Here is a 13,850-nt window from a genome sequence, read left to right as displayed (position 1 = left end):
TTGTAGTAATCATGTCATCATTCATAAAATGGTAATTGAAAAAGATGTCCAGTCATTTCTTCCAAACAAATAAAGAGGAGAAGGATATTTAACAAAAGATGTAATTAAACGAAAATGAGAAACAAAAAAAAAAAAAAAGATAAAGAAATGATCCTCTAGCAGATATGACCTTTCCGAATCTATACCTTAATTTAAACCATTAGTGATCTTTACATCCCAACTGCCATCATTATATGTTTTTGTACTCACAAATGACACCACTCATTACTTGCTACATGATATGTAAGTGTAAGTGGTTTTTTTTTTTTTTTTTTTTTTTTTTTTTTGTAGAAAATAACGTGCATATATTTCACAGATGGATTCAGAATTGGTGTTGGACTGCGGGAGAAATGAGTCGAAACAGGATTTGCTTTTACCACAGAACCAGAAACACATTCTGTATCAGGGTTCCCACATAATTTTCTTTTATATATTTAATGAAATCCCTACTATGACTTTTCATTATCTTGATTTACTTCAAATCTTTAACAATTCTAATTAATTGAATTCTTTAACAATTCTTAACTGCCTTCAAAACTCTTCATTTTCCTTCTTTATGGAGTACAACAATAACCATTAATAGAAGAGGAAGACAGGGAACTGTAATTACTAAGAAATTTAAGTTGAACAGTTTCAAAATAATAAATGCACCTGACATTTATTTCTGGGAAGCCTAAATGCAATTCTTTGGCTGTGACTCTCCGAGAACAAAAGCATTAGTAGTTTAATAGCTAAATAATTGCATTACAATGAAGAAATAAACCAATAAAATGCCAAAAAAAGGAGAAAAAAGATAAATAAGAATGGTGGTCATAGAGAGGTGCCACATCACCTTGTTTATGTCTAGCTTTATATTATATATAGATTCCATAACTCTTCCTAAAACTAATTTACAAGAATAATAAAATTTATTACATGCCAGTTAATAATACAATTCAAAGTTAATCTAAGATATCTAATACTTCATCTCCACTAATTTCCTTTGGTTGTCTTCAAACCTCCGACATTAATTGGATACTCCACGACAACATGCAACAAAATGTTAGTTTTCCTGAAATATCTATAGAGAACTAGGTCCACATATTCCACACATTTGTCCTTCAAATAATGCATATAAATAATGAATAGTGTCACTTAGAGTCATAGACTCATTTGGACATTTGGTAAGGTTGACTAATGAACTTAATACACTAAGGGTATTAAGCCTCCTAGGTTTGAAATGATGCATGCCCTTACAAGGTTTTGGTTTTCGCTCTACCTAGGTAGACTAAGAGTTGGTTTCCTACGACACAAGGCACCCCCAAGTGGACAACTTGGGAGTGGAAAGTCCGTGGCTGTCGACTGCACCGCCGATCGACTAAATCCACCAGATCAATCCAGCTAAAGGGGTAATTTAGTAGTGCACGGGCGCGAACTGCGAAGCCGCTTTAAGTGTGTGAATTTGTGTGAATTTTCCAGGAGTGGAGGAAGTATGAGCGGAATGCCAATTTAAAGCAAATACATATTATATATCAAAGGCAAATAAAGAATAAAACAATAAAACATTTAAAAGCATATAAGGCAAAATAAAGAAAACAAACAAAACATCCACCAAAATATTAATTAACCTAAATTGTTATGGTTAAGAACCTAAAGTCCCCAGCGGAGCCGCCAAGTTGTTATACCCCATTTTAACCAGGATAATTTAGAAGTACAACATTTTGGAGATTCCTATTTGTTGTTTTATTTAAGGAGTCGCCACCTAATTAATTTAACGGTGAATTAGGACACCTAATTTATTAACTAAGGTAAAACTAGCTAAACCTCGTTGATAGTCTGCTTAATCAGTGTGATTCTAGGTAAGGGTTCTATATTATCCTAAAGGGAAGGTGTTAGGCATCCTTTAGAATCCGTTAACTACGGTTATTCGGCCAAACTTAGGTTAATTAATGAAGGTGAGAATTTGTATAAAAGAGGACTTTGAATGCCATTTTAAATAAAACTTGTAAATATTACTTAGGCTTTAAATAAAATGCGATTTAGAAATAAAACTTATAAAAGATAGTTTGCATAAAAGAGAATTTTAAAATAAAGCTTAAAATGTTACTAAGACCTTATATGAAGGTATAGTAAATGCTATTCAAGATAAGACTTGTAGGAAATATGATAATTTACCTACAAATAATAGCTTTTGAGAAGAGATTTAGCAATTTTGAACTTTGGATAAATTATGTATATGAATATAGTAATGTAGAAAAATCTAGGCTTATGAATAGGATTCAAGAGGAAGTGAGTTTTCTTTTTCCTTTTTATTATTTCTCATTAATTATGCTTAGCTAAAATATGCATGATTGATTCAAACTTGAAGAGTTATTTATAAAATATACTTGAGTTTATACTTGCATATTAGTGACGTTTTGAAATGTTTAGGATAAAAATATGACTCCCTTTTACTTAAAATATATAGTCATGCCATTTTGCAAATCAATTATTCCAAATAATAAATACTATAAATAATTTTAACATAATACCCAATAAAACACTTTGGTTTAGGCTTAGGATATAACATACAAGAAGTAAATTTCTAAAAAAAAAAAGCACTCTACGACAAAATGCATATTATTCTTTCCCCATACGTAGAGCAGGAACCTGATGACGGATTCCTAATACTCAAATATACTTCAACAACTCTTTAAATTAAGCAGTCCACTTAAGCTAATTTAAATGGCCCTTTAATTTGGAGAGAATGACAAATCACTTTTAAAATGCTATTACCCTCTGTAAACTGATGCACAAATTGGAATTCTTAATTTTGGAGAAGAAGTATGAATTAGTTTTAGCCAAACAGACCATAATTTTGTCTTTTAACATCAAACTCCAACTTTCAAAAAGAAAGATACTACAGCTTACTCTAATTAGGGCACAAAAGAGATATTAGCACCTTGGATTTGGCACCCATAACACTCAAAGGAAAACAAACCATACTCATGATTTAAGATCAAAAGAATGGCATACCCCGCACACAGAGGAAAGAAAAAAAATGCAGAAGATATAGAAGGGAATAGAGTATTAGACAACACAAAGCATATTTAACTTCCTATAAAACTGCCCCAAACACGCATTAACCCACACTAGAAACATGTACCTTTTGCAAGATTCATAAAAATTCTTATTGTGACAGAGCAAAGAAGACTCAAACCATAAACTCGTAACATTTTCACTGCGATAACGAAACGAAGACTAACTGCCTAAACACTCATTTTATTTTGCAGATAAAGGAGTTGAAGGCTGCAGACAAACATGCAGAAGCTAAACCGGATTCGAAATGCCTTTTCACACTTTTCCATTCTACAGATCCTTAAAGGCCTCCACAAATTAAGAATTTAGGTCTAAACCCACAGCTACAGCAGGGGATTAACAAACTGGAAACTACCCTTTTCTTTTAAAGAAACCATGCTATAGACATGAGGTGCAAATTCAACTTGTTTTGAAGGAAAGAAAAAAAAAAGAAACACAGAATTTGTCCTTAATTCAAAAGATTTAAAATCAATTCTATACTCAAAAGAGAATAAACCAAATAAGCAGTTGTTGCACTCATAAAGCAGTTTTAGAAGGCGAAAAGGCCTGTCTTCATCACTACCCCTTTTCACTCTAATGTACAAATTCAGGCAGCGTACTTCGAACACACTGAGCTATCTTAGGATCTTCCAAATAAATATTCAACCTCACAGCCACATTTCTTATCAACTATCTCAGGCAAACACACACATGGGCAACTTCATTTTTTTTTTTAAATCAGCAGGCAAATACAAGACAAGGAAACATACTTCGTCTAATCCCAATATTAGATGTTCAATCAAAATGCACATTAACATCTGCCTTTATCCAACTTAAAACTGATATTTGATCTTGCTAAACATGCTTTCAACAATTAATAGAGTACATTGCACACATGTGAATAAACTACAAACACATTAAGAATACAAACCAGCTTGAAACATAGAAAGTAATGGCCACACACAGCCTTAAAATTGCTAGTATTTATTCAAACGACACAATGGGGATCAAATTATCCACTCAAGAGTAAAACGTTACATTTTTTGACATGCTTAAGCTGATAAATAGCACTCGGACATTTACGCACAAACGGGCAAAGCTGAGCCAACACACATTTAAAGTAAAACTCAGAACCAACTACGGACTGAACCTAGCCATTTTCTACTATCTGAATTTATATGAACTAACCAATTCATGAACAGACCATGCTTTAAACAAATCGACCCACGTTAATCTTTATACATATGTATTTGTCCGATTACATTGTTACTGCACCTAAACAAGTATGTTGAAGTCAGTTGATGTAAAATATGTTCTCCATATATGCTAATTAAACTAATCGCTCAGCATATTTTTGGCCAACACATAAGAAGTTAAATGACACTATAGTAGACTAAATCGAAGCAGACTTCTATTATAAGACTAATGATAGGCTAAATTCATGATTAATCTAGCAAACTAATCCCACATATACAAACATACGAACATCATTAAAATTATTAAAACTAAACTAAAAGGAGGAAATTTTACCTTCTTCGGGTGTAGCGAAGTGGGTGCGAAGCTTTTGATATACACTCGAACACTACCAACTCCGAGCTTGCGATGTTCGATTCGCAGCAACACCCAGGAAAACAAAAAATTGATCTGATATTTTGACTTGATAATAAAACAAGATTAAAACTGCTAATAGAACTCGTATTTTAGGGAATTTTAGGCGACTAAAAGACTTATATTTTAGAGCTTTTCGGGGTTTCAAGAACTTGTTTCAGAACTTTAATTTTCAGGGGATTTTTGCGACTCGAAAGCTTGTTCTTTTTCGATTCCACTCACAACCATTTATAGGTCTATTGTTTTTTAGCTTTTGTGTTGAAGAAAGAGAGAGAGAGCGGGGGACAACGAGGAGTGGAGGCGACAGAGAAGCGTGGGGGACAGAGGGAAGTGGGCGTGGGGTGTGCGGCGTGGTGGATGACGATGAAAGAGGGAGAGAAGAGAGAGAAGGGAGCGGGGTGTGCGACGTGGCTGAGGAAAATGAGGGAAACCCTTTTAGGGTTTCCTTTGTTAAATGAGAATTGGGCCGGGTCGTGGGTTAATGGATTGGGTCAATTTTGTTTTGGGCTGAATTGGCTGAAAATGTGGGCTAGGCGGATGAAAATAATGGGTTAACTGATTTGGGCTGGTTGTTTTAAAATATTGGGCTACTACATTTAAATAAAAGACCTATTTAAATAACTCTATACTAAAGTGTGTTAAAATATTTCTTAATATAAAATATACAATTATTAATGCTCAGATAATAAAATTATATGCCGCCGTAATAGCCGTGCAATAATATTTCGAAAGTCCACAGTAAATAAACACTATTATTTAATTATGCGAAGATAAATGCGATGCGTGTGCGTAAGCTGGTAAAAAAAAGTGCTGAAATGATAAAAAATGTGAATTATAATAGTACTGGTAACATAATAATAATAATAATAATAATAATAATAATAATAATAATAGCTAGTAACTGTAATAGAATAATGAAACGCCGATATTGATAAGAGGCTAATAATTATAGTAAAATATAAATATATTTTTTAATTTGCCAAAAATATTAGAAGCGTAAATAGGTATTTTGGAGGAGAGGCGGGACAAAATTGGGTGTCAACAATTGACAAGACCCGCAACGGAGTGAATGCTAAGCTGGAGGTTTGGAGACAAACTCTGAAGTCTAAATGTTTCAAGTTGAGTAGGACCAAGACAGAGTACATGGAGTGCAAGTTTAGTGACGAGACACATGAGGCTGGCGAGGAAGTGAGGTTGGGTACCCAGGCCATCCAAAAGAAAGGAAGTTTTAAGTATCTTGGGTCTATTGTACAAGGAGATGGGGATATTGACGATGATGTCACGCATTGTATTGGTGCAGGGTGGACGAAATGGAGGCTCGCTTCAGGAGTGTTGTGTGATAAGAAGGTGCCACCAAAGCTTAAAGGCAAGTTCTACAAAGTGGTAGTGAGACCGACTTTGTTGTACGGGGCGGAGTGCTGGGCAGTCAAGAACTCACACGTCCAGAAGATGAAAGTTGCGATGGATGTGTGGGCACACCAGGTGAGATAGGATTAGGAATGAAGATATCCGAGATAAGATGGGAGTGGCATCAGTGGAGGACAAGATGCAGGAAGCGCAGCTGAGATGGTTTGGGCATGTAAGGAGGAGAGACACAGATGCCCCAGTGCGGAGGTGTGAAAGAGTGGCTATGGACGGTTTCAGAAGAGGTAGAGGTAGGCCGAAGAAGTATTGGGGAGAGGTGCTTAGACAGGACATGACGCAGTTCCAGCTTACCGTGGACATGACCTTAGATAGGAGGCTATAGAGGACTCAGATTAGGGTAGAAGGCTAGTAGGTAGTCCCACGTATCCCGTCGTACTAGTAGTCGCAGTTTTGATCTTCATTTTCTTGTCATTTGATTCGTGCAATTATATGTTGGTCCGTGTACCACAATTATCGTATTTATCTGTGGTAGCTACTGTTTCTGTTTTCTCATACTGCTTTATCATGGCTTTTTCGCTTTCGTTAGTTTCATTTTCGTATTGCTTTGAACTGTTATGCTTATTTGACCTTTTCTCATCATGTTTTCTCTTGAGCCAAAGGTCTTCCGGAAACAGCCTCTCTATCTTCCGAGACGGAGGTAAGGTCTGCGTACATTTTACCCTCCCTAGACCCACACTGTGGGATTTCACTGGGTATGTTATTGTTGTTGTTGGGCAATTCTTTAACCCCCTAAACCATTTATAAGTGAATTATGTTCAACCTTACTTTGCTCAAATCAGTTGAGAGTTGGGCATTGTTTCATCACTCGCTTTGTGATTCGTCCACGCCATTTAACGAATTTGTTTTATAAATTCGTTCAAACTAACTAAAAGATAATTAAATATATCCCAACCCGACCCATTGCTAAATAAATACCCCTAATTCCTAAATCAAACCCCATTTCTAAGCCTACCCAAAATCCTAATTGTTTCTTGCCTTTCTTCCTCTTTTCAATTTCTATCAGAGCTTCTTTTTGATTTTCAATTAAATCGGAAGATTGGTTTCCCATTTTCGTTTTTCTCGGCAAGATTATCGGTTTAGTTGCTTAATTGATTAGTGTGTAAATGTTGAATCTTGAAAAGTACCCAGAAACTAAAAAGTTCACATTTTTCTTGTTACTGAGATGAGAATTGAGAATTTAGTTTTGAAGTTTAAAAGGAATTTGAATTTCATAAAGCTATCAGCTATCATCACAGGAATACTCTGATTGAGTAAGAAAGAGATATAAGTGAAGAAATGAATTCAATGGTATATAAAGTTCGAAGAATACAAATATTCTTACCGGAAACCAAGGGTTCATAGTTTTTGAAGGATAAATCTATTTTTTTCCTTTTATTCATGGAAAAATATGTTATTATGGTACCCTGCATCAACTGTGTTTCAGCTTGAATTTCATGTTTGTATAATGTTTATATCAATATAGGCCATTGCTTGTGAGTTGTGATGCTTCTTCCAAACATCAGAAGCAGAGTGAATGGGTGTGGAGGTGGAGGTGGAAAAGATGAAATAGAAAGAGGAAAAAAAGAAGAGAATAGAAAAGGGACAAATAAAAAGAGGAAAAAATTTAATTGCATGATGACCAATTAGAAAATGACATATGGACAAGTTAGCCAATTTTGAGCATTACTTTTTTCTCCAAAGCCCTTTCAAGAAAGTGTGTATTTACACTGCTAAAGTGAGTTTAACGGATAAATTTGAGGGGAATTTATGTCTTTTCTCTGTATATAATCCTAAGTTTCATACCGAAATTAGTATCTTAATCCTCGTAACCAACCAATCCCTTAATGAGCTATTTATGGCCACAAAAATATTTAACTTGTTTTAGATCATAATCTTTTTTTTTTTATAAGAAAACGACACCTTATAAAATTGAATAGTGGGAGTAATAACTACTATAACTATATACGTTGTTTCCAAACAACAGCCAAGTGGACAAATTCTTGACCCCGTAGCTTTTCATTGCCACCAAAATCAACAGTTAAAGGACGAAAGTCGAAATTTCCAACCAATTGTAGTCTCTTTTCGAGTGATCTTTCTCAGCACTGCACCACTATCAATGCTTAAACTCTACAAGACGACCCTTTATTAATACTTTACTGCTCACTCTCTCCACCAAGACTTAACCAAATTATGCCACTTCGCAGTTCAGCAGTGGCCGGGAGTGTAGGTTTTGTGCCGGTTGCAATGCTGAAATTGGTCATGGAAGATATTTAAGTTGCATGGGAGCTGTTTGGCATCCAGAGTGTTTCCGTTGTCAAGCTTGCAATCAACCAATTTCTGACTATGAGGTCTAAATGTAGTCAAATTTACTTCAATAGGGTTTATCTCACGCTTCTTTCAATTACTACCTTGTCTTGTTGAAATAAAAGCAGTTTCTTGTTTTTGCAGTTTTCGATGTCAGATAACCGTCCTTACCATAAATCATGCTACAAAGAACAGCATCACCCAAAATGTGATGTTGGCAAGAACTTTGTAAGTGTTCATTCCTATCCAACTTTGCGCTTTTCGTAATTCATTTGGATCTTCTAACCAGCATTACATTCTTCCGGTCTCTAGATTTACTACTTTAGATCAGATATAGGACCGGCCTTCCTCAAGAGCTGTTTCTGAGTATTATCTGTTCTTGTTGTATGTTTTTGTGCCATCAAAACACTTAGGGAGAATCTGCAATATTTCCACTTCATATTTTAGGCCGTTGCAGTTAATTTAGCTAAATGATTGCAATTTCAATTCTTTGTTGCAATCAAGCAGTCTACTAATTCTGGTTGAAGGCAAAGATCAGGAAAAAGAAAAGACCAGAGAAGGCGAAGCAACTAGAACTGCTATTCTTATATATTTTAATTTCCGCGTGACTTGAGTAAGGAGATGCCATATGTTTCATTATGCTTCTGGAGTTTTCTGGAAATCATTCATTTTTTATTGAGATTGACATTTTATTATATTGCATTTTATTGAGGTTGACATTTTATAAAGGTTTAAATATGAAAGTCGAGCAGCAAATTCCTTTGGTTCTAGTTGAAAGACAAGCACTAAATGAAGCGATGGAATGAGAAAAGCATATGAGACTTATGCTCAGAATTTGCCATTTCTAAGACACTATACAATCACAGGCCGAGAAATCTGTTACTTAACTTCCAACTTTCATTTGTTTGTCTTGGTAGGGTCATCATCACATGCCTGAGACTCGAGGACTCTCCCTGTCTAAAGAACAGACCATTAGCACTGTATGAATCTTCCCTTCTTCTGCACTTTCCTTAATGGTCATATACTGTTCAAATTGAAAATTTTATCTTTATCCAAACAAACATGTCAGATTTCAAGGCGGCCAAGGATTGGTGGTTATCGGATTTTGGATGTGTTTACAGAGCCTTACAGGATAATTCGACAATGTGAAGCGACATCTATTCTAATCTTGTAGGGTCTTCCTAGGTAATAAATGTCACACTTTCATCATGCTTAATATAATGGTCTAAAATATCGTACCTAGTCACATCAGAAAGAAAATTTTACTCACTCTATCAGGAGACAAATACTTATAGCTCGGACTTCTCCAGGTTGTTGACTGGTTCAATTTTGGCTCATGAAATGATGCATGCATGGCTGAGGCTTAAAGGTGGATCTTTATTCCAAAAACACTTATATATGATATCCTTTTCTCTTTCTGATGATAAGTTTTCATTGAAATGATTATAGGTTATCCGAGTTTTAAGTCCAGAAGTTGAAGTATATGCCAAGTATTAGCTCACATGTGGTTGGACTCTGAAATTATAGCTGGTTCTGGTAGTAGTTCAACTTCTACATCTTCCTCTGCATCCTCATCGTCCTCTTCATCAAAGGGAATCGATCAGACTTTGAGAAGAAACTGGGTGATTTTTTCAAGCACTGGATTGAATCAGATACCTCAGCAGCTTATGGGGATGGATTCAGAGAAGGTAATAAGGCAGTGCTCAAGTATGATCTCAAGACGACACTTGATCATATGCGGCTTACAGGAACCTTCCCGTGTTGCTGAGTGTTCCCACATCAACTGGGATATTCAAAACAAACCTTCTATACTAGTTTTTGTAGGACAAAATGGCACATACAATTATAATCATAACACAATAATGAAATGGTAAAGAGTAAATGCAGCAATACGATGCAGATACGTTTAATATCACGCATGTCTACTTCAAGTTTGTATACTTGTTCATATAAAGGAAACCCATTACAAAGTGATGCCCAAGTATATACCTTTCTTCCCGTGCCCCAGTGGTGCTTCATATTTTTTTCATTGAGAAGGGGGAGATTGATCGTGTTGACCTAAATGACTCCATGTATGTATGCAACAGCAACAATTGTATCGTACTTTCCTGCTCCTGCAATTATATGGTGGTATTCTCTTATTTTTCATCTATTCAGAAAATATTTTTAGGTGAGTGGCTTCTTCAGCTTACTTCCACAGTGTGAGTCTCACATAGCTTGATCTAAATTAGATTAAAAGCGGTGGATCGCATTCAGTTAACTATCATCGTAATTTAACTTTAATGAATCACTAAATTCATTGGATTGAGCAAAGGGATAGAGAGGGGGTAAGGTCTGCATTTTTCTTGCAACTGAAATAATTGATGTGACAAGAGGGGGTTGCTCAGATTGTCAGCACCCCTAGCTATAACTTCAGGGTTGTGTGTTCGAGTCACCAAAGGAGCAATAGCTCTTAACAAAGGGGGATCAAAGGGGAGGGGAATTAAAAAAGAAAAATTGATGTTGTATATTGTGTTGAGTCCGCCCATCAAGAATTAAAATTGAGAAAAAAGAAAAGAGAAAAGGAAGGGAAGAGGAACTAAATGAACATTACAGAGGCCACAACTAGTCTCAACTTTACATTCAAGAACAAAGATTATGAGTTGTTTGGTCAACAACAAAAATATCTTGGGATTATAATTTCAGAACTATAATCCAAGATCCTGAATGTAATAAATAATAATTAAACAACAATAACATACCCAATATAACCCATCAGGTGGGGTCTGGAGAGGGTAAAGTGTACGCAGACCTTACCCCTACCTTGGGAGGTAGGGAGGTTGTTTCCAATAGACCCTCGGCTCAAGAGAAGGTGACAAGACAACAATAATAATAGACAATAAATAGCAAAATTATATAGATTTTACCTATTCTAACAACCAAACACATGATGAATATAATTTCAAATTTTATATCGAAATTAATAGCTTAAGTCTGGTAACTAAACGATCCCCTAATGAGCTATTCATAGCCGCAAAAATATCTAACTAGCTTTAGATCTCAAAATTTCAAAAATATTTTCTTTTATTAAATTCTATCAATCAAATATCTATCATTTAAAATTGAATGGAGGAAATAATTATACGTTGTTGCCAAACAACAGCCAAGATTGCAGGCAGGAACAAAACAAGATTCTTGACTCGCGTAAACCACTATTGAGGACGAAACTTCGGACCAATTGCAATCTCTTTTACAAAGGATCACCACTATTAATGCTTAACCTCTACACATTGTTCACCCTGAATTAGGCCATTTTGCGGAGTATGTAGCAATGGACGCGAGTGCTCTGAGTCCAGTTTTTGACATACTATACAACACAGTTCTTGATGTTGGTATAAACATGTCCATTTTCCGTTCTCAATTCCTCAGCTTGAAGCAGACATTTCTTGACAACGAACCAGTATTCGCTGACATTGAAACGCTAAGCAAAGCCTTAGACCACCGAGACGAAGAAATAGACATGTTCAAGAAACTGTTAATGAAAGGTGAAGAGCTAGTTCGCAAGCGTTCCAAGACTAAATCCTACGACGTGTTGAAGATGTGGAATTACTCCTGGAAACTAACCCAGTTGGAAGATTCACTGGTGAAATTCCGCCAGATACATGGTTTAATTCAGGCGTGTAAGGATTTGGTTGGATGGATTCAAAAAATGTAATAAGGCAGTGTTCAAGTATGGTCTCAAGACGACACTTGGTGATATCCGGCTTATAGGAACCCTCCTGTGTTTTATTTTTCAGTCATGCTGAGTGTTTCCACGTCAAGTCGGATATTCAAAACAAACCTTCTATACTATTTTTGTAGGACCAAATAGCACATACAATTATAATCATAACTAGGTAATTTTTCACTTCTTCTCAAGGTCTTAAACAAGGTGATCCCATTTCCCCTTCCCTTTTCATAATTGCAGCTGAAGTTTTGTCCATCTCTCTTAACAACTTGATGCATAATCCTGATTTCATTCCTTTTTCCATGCATAAAAATCGTCCTCAACTTACTCATCTGGCATATGCTGATGACATTGTCATTTTCAGTAGTGGCAACTCCAAATCCATTAAGCTGGTCATGAACCAAATTAGTAAATATGAACTAATCTCTGGCTAGATGGTAAATAAGGACAAAAAGTTTCTTCTTCATGGATCCGAAAACTTGTGCATATATGATAAATGGAATCAGACTCAAAACTAGTTTTCTGGATAAAAGTTTTCCATTTACTTATCTTGGTTGCCCAATCTATATTGGTAGAAAAAGGTTGTCATATTTTGATGGTATGCTTGCTAAAATTATTAAGACTTAATGCTTGGCAAGGTAATATGCTCTCTCGTGGTGGAAGACAAGTTCTTATTAAATCTGTAATTCAATCCCTTCCCATATATACTTTATCTGCCATTAACCCTCCTAAAGGTACTTTGGAACTTATTGAAAAACATACAGTGAATTTCTTTTGGGGTGCTGTGAATGGTAAGAACAAATACCACTGGACCTCTTGGGAAAAATTGTGTTTTCCCAAAAATGAAGCTGGAATTGGCATCAGATGCATGGATGACATTTCTAAGACTCTTACTGTTAAAAGATGGTGGCAATTCAGACCTAGAATGCATCCTGTTGGAAAGAAATGGTGCCCTGGCAATTCTCAAGCTTGGAAATATCTCTTGTGGGCTAGGGGAAAATGTGAAAATCTGATCACTTGGAAAATTAATGCTGGGAATTGCAGTTTTTGGTGGGATAATTGGAGTGATTTGGGTCCTCTTGCACATCTTTATCCAGATCACATCAACAGAAACAATGTTAAGAAAAAAGTCAAAGACTTTATGGTTCTTAACAGATGGGACCCTCAGAATCTGTATAATACCTTTCCTAGCCAAATTGCTCTACACATTTTATCCATTGAACTAGGATGGGAAAACAAGGATGATTATGCCATCTGGAATGCTACTCAGGATGGTCACTTCACCAATGGCTCTGCTTGGGAGTTGATTAGAAGACACAGACCTAAATATGGAACTATCTCTAATATATGACACAAATCAATTCCTTTTAAGCAGTCCTTCACGTGTTGGAGGATTTTCTTTGGTAGAGTACTTTTCAATGAAGGGTTAACAAGGTTTGGCTGTCAAGATGACAATGACTGCATCTGCTGTTTTGTGCAAAGAACTGAAACTTTGCAACATGTTTTTGTGGAGGGAGGTGCTGTTGAATATGTTTAGAGGGCCATTGGAAACCCCTTGGGAATGACACACCATCACCTTCCTATCAGGGGACTTCTCAATGAATGGTGGAACAAGAAATCCAACAATAGAGTACACAAGCTGGTTCTACAAGCTACTTCTATCATTATATGTTGGGAAATTTGGAAATCTTGGTCTACTTACAAATATGGGGACAACAACAGATTTTATCATTATAGAATGGTCACTCAATGT

At 35.8% G+C, this 13,850-nt stretch overlaps 1 pseudogene; it reads left to right on the top strand.

Annotated features, from left to right (window-relative positions):
• The first annotated feature begins 9,599 nt into the window (after positions 1–9,599).
• On the top strand, positions 9,600–10,492 carry LOC132624724 (protein DA1-related 1-like; annotated as a pseudogene).
• Positions 10,493–13,850: the final 3,358 nt, after the last annotated feature.

Source organism: Lycium barbarum, chromosome 12 (assembly GCF_019175385.1).
Source record: "Lycium barbarum isolate Lr01 chromosome 12, ASM1917538v2, whole genome shotgun sequence".
Lineage (NCBI taxonomy): Eukaryota > Viridiplantae > Streptophyta > Magnoliopsida > Solanales > Solanaceae > Lycium > Lycium barbarum.
This window is presented reverse-complemented; position numbering and strand designations above follow the sequence as displayed.